This window comes from Pinus tabuliformis, chromosome J, assembly GCF_031772625.1.
Source record: "Pinus tabuliformis cultivar Carrire ecotype Pingquan chromosome J, CPIR1, whole genome shotgun sequence".
Taxonomy (NCBI): Eukaryota; Viridiplantae; Streptophyta; class Pinopsida; order Pinales; family Pinaceae; genus Pinus; species Pinus tabuliformis.
This window is the reverse complement of record NC_142295.1, coordinates 974,650,789-974,659,293: the sequence shown is the minus strand read 5'-3', so window position 1 is coordinate 974,659,293 and position 8,505 is coordinate 974,650,789.

Sequence of the window (8,505 nt, the reverse complement as noted above, 5' to 3'; positions counted from 1 at the left end):
TTTAACCATGCTTCAAACCTTTGATGAAAAATCTAACACTAAAACTAATACCTAAACCTAAGTGCATTAGAACTATGTGTAAACACTACCACATAAAACCCTAAAACTAAGTCTCGGCCTAATCACTTTGAAATACATTATAAAAACATTACAAATGCAATGGAAAATCCCTAACCACGTGCTTAGACCGTAGCAGAACTAAAGGCATGTGAGCAGATGTGGGATAACTGTCAGATGACCACACGGACACTTGACCGCATCAGAGAAAAGGAAGGAATATGAACAGTTTAGCCGGGGTTATGTAACCACGGGCTTCAAACCGTGCGGAGACCTGTCCATGTGAGTGGGGGAAATAATGTTAATAAATGGGCATCGGAACCGCACCGCGAAGTTAAACCACATCACGTAAACCTTGGCATGTGAACAGGTCAGGAAAACCATCAACAACTTGTCGTTAGCGGAACCGCCAGATGTGATCTGCAACGGTGGCATTCTGCAGTTTGTTGTCAACCTTATCACATGCGTGGTTAACAAATCTGCACCGTCAACCAAACCGCTAGCAGGGAAGACATTATTATATGGTTAATTATGGGTTTTGTTAACAGTTCCACGAAAACAACTAATGCGAAGGCCTAGAACCTAGCATATGTGTCATTAAACAACCAGGCTGAGTTCCCAAACTCATCCAGAAGCAAAAAATCCATCTCAAATTCAGCCAAGGAGGTTTTCATGAACTTGGAGGCCTTTAAAAGATGATTTTTTCATTCATTGAAGATTATAGTGGTTTTGGTTTTCATTTGCAGTTTCTGGAGGTCATAGGCAGTTTGGTTTTCAGTGTAACAGGAGCATCCGAAGTTGGAATTGGGAACCATGACAGGCGTTGGAAAGCTGGTTCAGAGGGCTATCTATTGATAGTGATCAGAAGTTCCTGTGTGCACATTTCGTCTGGTCTTTTCTCTGTGTAATCAACTTCTCCTGTTTCAATCCTAATAAAGCGGTCGCCCATCTTGAAATCGGACTCGAAGACGTATTCCATTAGGGATGAACTCCAAATTTGTTGTCTGGTATCGCTGTGTTTTTACTATTTTTATTTCTATTATGCATCTATCTTGTATTTAATCAGCTTTCGTAAAGTGTTCTCCTGCAACAGTTTTCCTCGATTTCCATGCTTTGAGCTAACATTCAATTCATTAATGGTTAATCGGTTCTACATTAGTTTTTAGTTTATGGTCATTTCAGATCATATTCGCTAGGATAAATGTGAAAACATGAATTTTAGTGACTATCTCATGATAAATATGTGGAACAATAATATTTCTTGAGTTGTTCATTAAGAAATAATCAAATATACTGTTAGTGTCAGCCTTTGTAGCCTTCCTCCAGTGATCAAATATGCTCTTACAAAGTGATTTTAAGGTGTCAAGGTCAATTTTGTCATTTCAAAGAGTCTTCAAGCAAAATTTGGTCACTAGGCATTAGGTCTAGGGTTTGCTTTCACTCTTTTCAAAGTTGCCCAAATGTCAGTCTATGTCACTATTCAGCTGAGTCTATCATCATTCATATGGTTGTTATCATCATGTCAAGTTCCATTGGGTCATTTTACAGCTTATTCATGCTTCAGTTGTGCCTTGGTAAGGTCCATTTCCCTCTCCTAGGGTTTTGGAGGTAATTTCTCTTGGATGGTCAAATCATTAGCAAAAATTGTATCCAGATGTTCATACACCTTCCCCTATCCTTCATGTACCTTATTAAACACTTCCCATCACTGAGATTCCCCAAATTCCTCATTTTTCCACAAACCCTAGTTTCTTGCTACAACCTGGCAATTTTCTAGGTTGGGCCTGTGTTTTTCCCTTTTGGACCCCTTCCCCTCACTCGTCTCTGAGATTCCACTTTCCCCTGCTTCCTAACATCCCTCCCTACTTCTAAAAATTTTCCCAATAATTTAGAAGCCCCTTATCCCCTTCATTTCACTTCATTTCGACAAAATCCCTTGTTTCACACATCGGGATAGGTTTTACTCAAATGATGTTTCTAAGCAATAAAAGATGAATTTGGAAAAATGAGAGAGGTTTTTGTCCACAACAGGTCAAGGAAGAAAAACCTCCTTCATTTTTTACACAGGTATAATGGTTTTGGATAAATTTCAAAAATACATTTGCCTCAGGAGAATTGATGCACCTCTGAAGTGGCCTTGGGAAAATCAATTTTTATCCTAGCTTGGTTGGCCAAATAACTTTATTGATAAGTCAAAGGATAACTAGACAAAAATATATTTCCAATGAGCTATCATGAGCTCAATTTGGAATTGAGGAAGGCATTCAAAAGTTGACTGCAATAGCACTCTGCCTTGAGGCAGCCTCATTTGGCACATTTTGACCAGTCTTGGGAGATTTGATTTTTGACAAGGAAAATAAACTCCAAATTAAAAAATTCTAGTTGTAGTAGAAAGTAGACTCAGAGACCTTTCCAACGAGCTATCCTGCACCTAATTTCAACATCGGGAAGGCCTCCAAACGCCTCTTACAAAATGTGCTACGCGTTGGGTCTGTGCGCTACGCACACAGGTGTGCGCTACGCACTGGGCCTCACTGGCCAGTGTAAAAAAACAAAGGCGCTACGCATACAGGTGTGCACTACGCGTTGGGTTCGGGCGCTACGCACTCAGTCACAGCCCCAATTTTTTTTGTTAATGCAACCAAATCTTGCCAAATCGACTCCAAAGCTTGCAAGTAGGTTTTTCATGGCTGCTTAGTCAATTTTAAAATGTTTGTAGTGTGTTTAAGGTGGGAAATTTGATGTGTTGGGTGTAGAAAAGTGAAACCCTATGCACATACCAAAATCATTCCTTAGGGTTTTTAAAGACATGTGGGTGGCTTGGTGAAGATTTTCCCATTCTCCATTGGTGAAATACAGTCCCATACTCATTTGTAAAGTTTTAGCCAACATTGCAAAGGGTGCACATTACACTTTTTGCTCATTTTTCAAATTCCCTTGTGATCAAAGCAGTGACTATTTTATGCCAATCTACTTAAATAGAGTTATTACCACTGTGGTTTGTTTCCTATGATGCTTTGGTACACATGTAACATGTTTAGGTTTTGAGCATACATTGAACTTTTGATTTCACTACACCTATATCAACATACATATTGCAGACATCTTGTTTTCAAAGCCATGTCAGACACAGATTCAGTTTATAAGCAGGAGGTAGAGGCTAACTGAGAGTTTTGGCTTGAGAGGGTCAACATCCACTTAGAGAAGTTGTTGGCGAAGGCAAATAGAGACAAAGACATGCTCTGTCACATGAAACATCACTATTGGGCTCGCATGCATGTCGGCAAAGCAAAAATGAAGATTTTGAAAAGGAGGTTGAGTAGAGCATTAAAACGACGAAAGAGGCTAGATCCACTTCGAGTTTTGGCCAAGGCTTTGTTGGCTGGGCATGATACATGATGGAGGGTCTTCGCTACGAATTTGAGCAAATTCGGAGAAATTTTTGTCATTTTGAAATTTTTTGGTCCCAAAACAGTTTTTTCAGCTCTACGAGTAGCGCGTCGACGCGCTCGCTTTTGATTGGGACACTTGCTGGAGGGAAACTTTGTATTTTTGGTTTTTTCATGGTAATTTATGCATGCTCAGTTATTGCCAAAGCATTTCATCAAGTTCTGGATGATCAAAAGGCCTAAAAACACCATGAAAACCACCTTGTTGCCACCTTTTGCAACAGCAGAAAGTACTTTTGTGAGCAGTTTCGGAGGGGCAAATGAGCTCCAAATTGAAAAATTTCACTTGGGTTGGAAAGTAGACATCTAGGGCTTTCCAACGAGCTATCATGAGCTCAATTTGGATGTCGGGAAGTGCCCCAAAAATAGGCTGAAAGGTGCGCTACGCATAGAGATCAAGGCGCTACGCATAGAGGTTTTTGGTCAATTTTTCACTTTCCAGCTCAGAATTTCGGCCAGTCATGACCAGTTTCACCTCTTGATGTGATTTTTGACCCAGATTGATGTAATTTAATGTACATGATGTAAATTTGGTACTTATTTACCTATTCTAGATGATTCATCCACAAAATAGCAAAAATTTAATTTAATGAATCAGTTTCCTAGCATATAAGGGTTAGTTGTTTGACTACCTAGATTTCAATTCCTTGTTTAGAATTGGTTGAAACTACTCCTAGAAGGAGGAGCTCGACCCCTAGAGGTTAGGGAATGGGTTAGCTTGGTCTATATTATGTAAATTTTCAGTCAGTAGCAAGGGTTGGACTCTTGGGAAAAGCTTAACACTCTATTGTACATTCACTTCTGCATTTTTGGCAAAGGAAAGACCAGGGTTTTGCAGCACTGTTTGGGATCCTTGTGGCTTTGTGTGTTGATGGTGTGCTTCTTTCTGTAATTGTAAGTTGTTAATGTGTATCATTTTCCTTCTTTCATCTTCTGCAATTGAACAAATGAAGTGTTAAGGTAGAATCCATAGATTGTTATGCTCTGCCTTTAAGTTTGTTTGATTTTCCATGTTTTCGTCTGTTTAAGGAGAATCCTTGAAAGTTTCTTGCTCTCCTTAGCTTCTCACCAGTCAGATCTAGCCATTCATTATCTTTAAAGCATCAAGACAATCGCCTACCTCGCCCCAAGTAGACCTCTGCAAAAACTGTGTCTCATCCCCGCACCCAAAATTGCCTTTTCCTTTGATTCAACAAAAACCTCAAAAATCAACCTCAAACTCCTTGTACTTCATACCTAGCCTAAGATCAATTGCCAATTTAGTCATCTCGAGCCTCATTGATCACCTTTTGCTGAGATTGACCCGGAGAGAGCCCTCTCCTGTCCTCGTAGGGCTTGCTACGAGGCTGAGCGTGGTTTGAAGTGGACCTAGAACCTTGTCTTTTCAGCCTGAGACAAATCTAGGCTCTAACATATACTATTTGTCAAAAGTTTAAATCTAACATAAAATGATTTTTGTATTATTTAACTCATATTTATTGTGTATTTATTATTAAAAAAGTTAAATTTAAACTAGTACAATAGCAAATAAAGAACCAAAATAACACCAAAATGTTATATCTTTATTACTAGAAAAAAGTTCGCTTGCCTCTTTAAGGGAGAACTTCCAATAGAGAAAATCCCCAACTACAAGTAACTTCACAAGCCTTATTTTACATTTCTTGATCCTCATCTTTAGAGAGGGAAATTTCTAATTTAAATTGGTAAGAGTTGCTATAGATATTAATTTAAATTGCTTGAAAATCTCATAAGTTAGTGATAATTACATTTTATTAAAATACATTTTTTTCATTTATATTAAATCTAAATTAATTATAAAAAACTCTCGCTTAAGTTTTTAAAATTTAACAATACATTAACTTTTATAAACCAATATAGATCCACTTAAAAATGGATCTACCAAGAGTAGAGGGATCAAATCTCATTATACGAAAATCTCTTTTTAGAATGTAAAAATTGAAAAAATATGTACATGTCAAAAGGTTTAATCTCTTTTAGTGATTGATAAGTCTATGATTAAAATGGATCTATAGTATCAGTTTTCTATCTCTATATATAGATCGACCATAGAGTTACACACTTTTTCCTTATTAAGAATTGACTAAATTATTTTACCTTTAATTATTTTTTCCTTGTGAGTATTGAAATATTTTACTAATTAGGTTAGAGTTAATATGAATGAACTATCTAAGCAATAGAAAAAAATTTATCATAATTTTACAATCATCGTTTCAACCATACTAAACTTTGTAATTTATAAAATCATCTTTGCATTTTTTTTAAAGTTGTTTTGCATGCAATTTCATTTATAAAATTTTGATATAAGTTCACCAATACATAATCTATAATAAATAGTATTTCATAAAAGCAAACATCATGATGATAACCATCTAACAAACATAAACATCATCTAAGTGACACATTCAAATTCATACCATCATCTAATTATATACAACTCTAGCACATATAAACATCATTAGCTAGCACACAAATCTAATAATCTTACAGGGCATCATCAAAGAAATCACATATAACAAAATAAAAACATTGTAATCTAACATCATCACTATACACATCCTCAAATTAATATACATCTCATGTCAAACAACTGTTATCACATACACATCTATCAACAAGCACATTAAATGAACATATCTAACATGACCAAACAATATACACATCAACATCAACATATAAATTAAGTACATAAACATGAACAAAAAAATGCACACTATATATATATATATATATATATATATATATATATATATACATACACACACAAATAAGTCAAATAAATGTTATCAAATATTTGATACAATAGATGTAGTAGTCCCAAAATGGTCTGCTGTAGAAGACGATGGATGGTCAAGTACTGCCTCAATTCTCAAACCCTGAGGTGGAGGAGGAGGTGGCTAGTCTTCTCTCTTAGGAGAAACATGAGGCACATCATCTAGCTTTGGGATGCGATCATCATGGAATGATGAGGAGGTGTACTACCAGAATGATGACCGACACCCTAACCATGATCATGTTGTCTATTTGAAGACAATTATAGGCTCGGGAAATGTTCCAAAGCATCTAAATACAAATTCTATTTGAAATGGATGATTAATGACTCAAACCACTTAATATATGTACATAATTCAAAAACTTAAATATTTCTTAGAGAGCTGATTCCGATATTAACAACATATAATCCTATAAACACTTGTGATAGATGAAAGTAGAAAATATTTGATAATTAATATTCTTCTAGAACACTTGAATCATCCAATATAGAAGAGGCGCATAGAAAAATTTCTATATCTAACACATATATTTGAGAGATGACAGAAGACAACAATTTATTGATGTATAGGTACTAATTTAAACAAACTGTTCAATTAGGTATTCTTAGTAATGATAATAACTATATGTGGGATATCAGGGAGGGAAACACTCAACCTAACCTTACCCATTACTTCTATGTTACCTCAAATATATGAAGAATAATATAAATGATTACACATGAAAACTCACATAGACAAAAATGTTGCTAAAAATTGAAGCCAAAAGCCTTTGACTATCTTCAAAAATTTCCAAAATATAAAAATGCCTTTGGTATTTTCAAGGTATCAACCCTTCTTACTTTGAATTACAAAGTATATATAGAGTCTTTTAAAAATATCTAATCTATTACAAATTTTACATGAAAATGTAAAACTTATCCGAAATGATTTGGATAACTCTAATTAATTTAACTCAAAATAGATATCCTCAAACTCATTTAGTGGAATATGCACACTACTTGAGGATCCTATTTTCAACTATTGACTTTAAATATGCTTCTGCTTATTCAAATCTTGTTCTTTCTGAAAAATCACCTGAAAACCTGCTTGTTTCTCAACTAACAAGTTCAACGAACTTATCCCACTTATCATCATCTGGGCATGCAAATTTTAGTACTTTTCTGTATACCTCATCTACCTCAGTATACTTTTCAAAAGTGGGTTTTATTGCAAAAAGATGATGAATTTCATGTGAAATAAATAAATAATCTTCTAAACCTTGGAGGAATTTTTTACCACTAATATTTCCCTTCACTTTGAGAAATTTTGATTTATCTACTGCTATATCATGTAATTTTTGTTGATAATATTCCTATTCGATTAATTAATCATGAAAATTTTAATGATGGTAGGCTTTTTGCTGAAGAACAAACAATTTTTTATGAAACTTTTTGATTTGAACTTCCAGATTTTGACACTTGTTCTCTAGTTGTAGCACCAAATTTCTTTTAGTCAATACCTTTATTACTTCAAGGACAACATCTGCACTATCTTCAATCCCCATGTCTTCGAGTTCCTCCCTGATTTTTGAATTTAGGGCCTTGATGATTCTAGTTGCTTCTCCAAGTTTATTATCTAATTCTTATTTGATCTGTGCAATGGATACTTTTTCTTTGTGCGCTAGTTGTTCCTATTCAAAAATAATTTCTATATATGTCCATAAATCTGAAATAGATGAATTAATATCTAAACAAATTTTTTGTTTATTCTATGATAGATTCTGTGCGCTGGCTTATTCATCTATATATTTTTCAATTTGTTTTATAAGCTTGAAATTTTCCTGTACTTCTGAAATATATGCACTTTCTACTTTAATATTATTTTCTTCTTCCCTTTCTAATGATGCTTTTAAGTTCTCAATTTCTACAGTTCTTAAAGGAAAATCAACCATTGCTTTGGATAACTGCTCTGTTGAATCTTGGCTGCTTGATCCTATTTCCACTGTTGAAGTCGTTACACTAACATTTTTCTCCCTTTATTTTAACATCTTTTCCATCTCTATTTCCATTTTCTGTATTTGCAGACTCTGTTCTACAATCATATGTAGCATGACTTCTTTTTCTTTCTCAATTTCTCCTACTTCTCATGCTTGGGGATGTTTTGTTGTTGGTAGTTTTAGTTTTCTTCCTAGAGTTTGGATGTCAACATTTCTATTTTTAATAATTTTC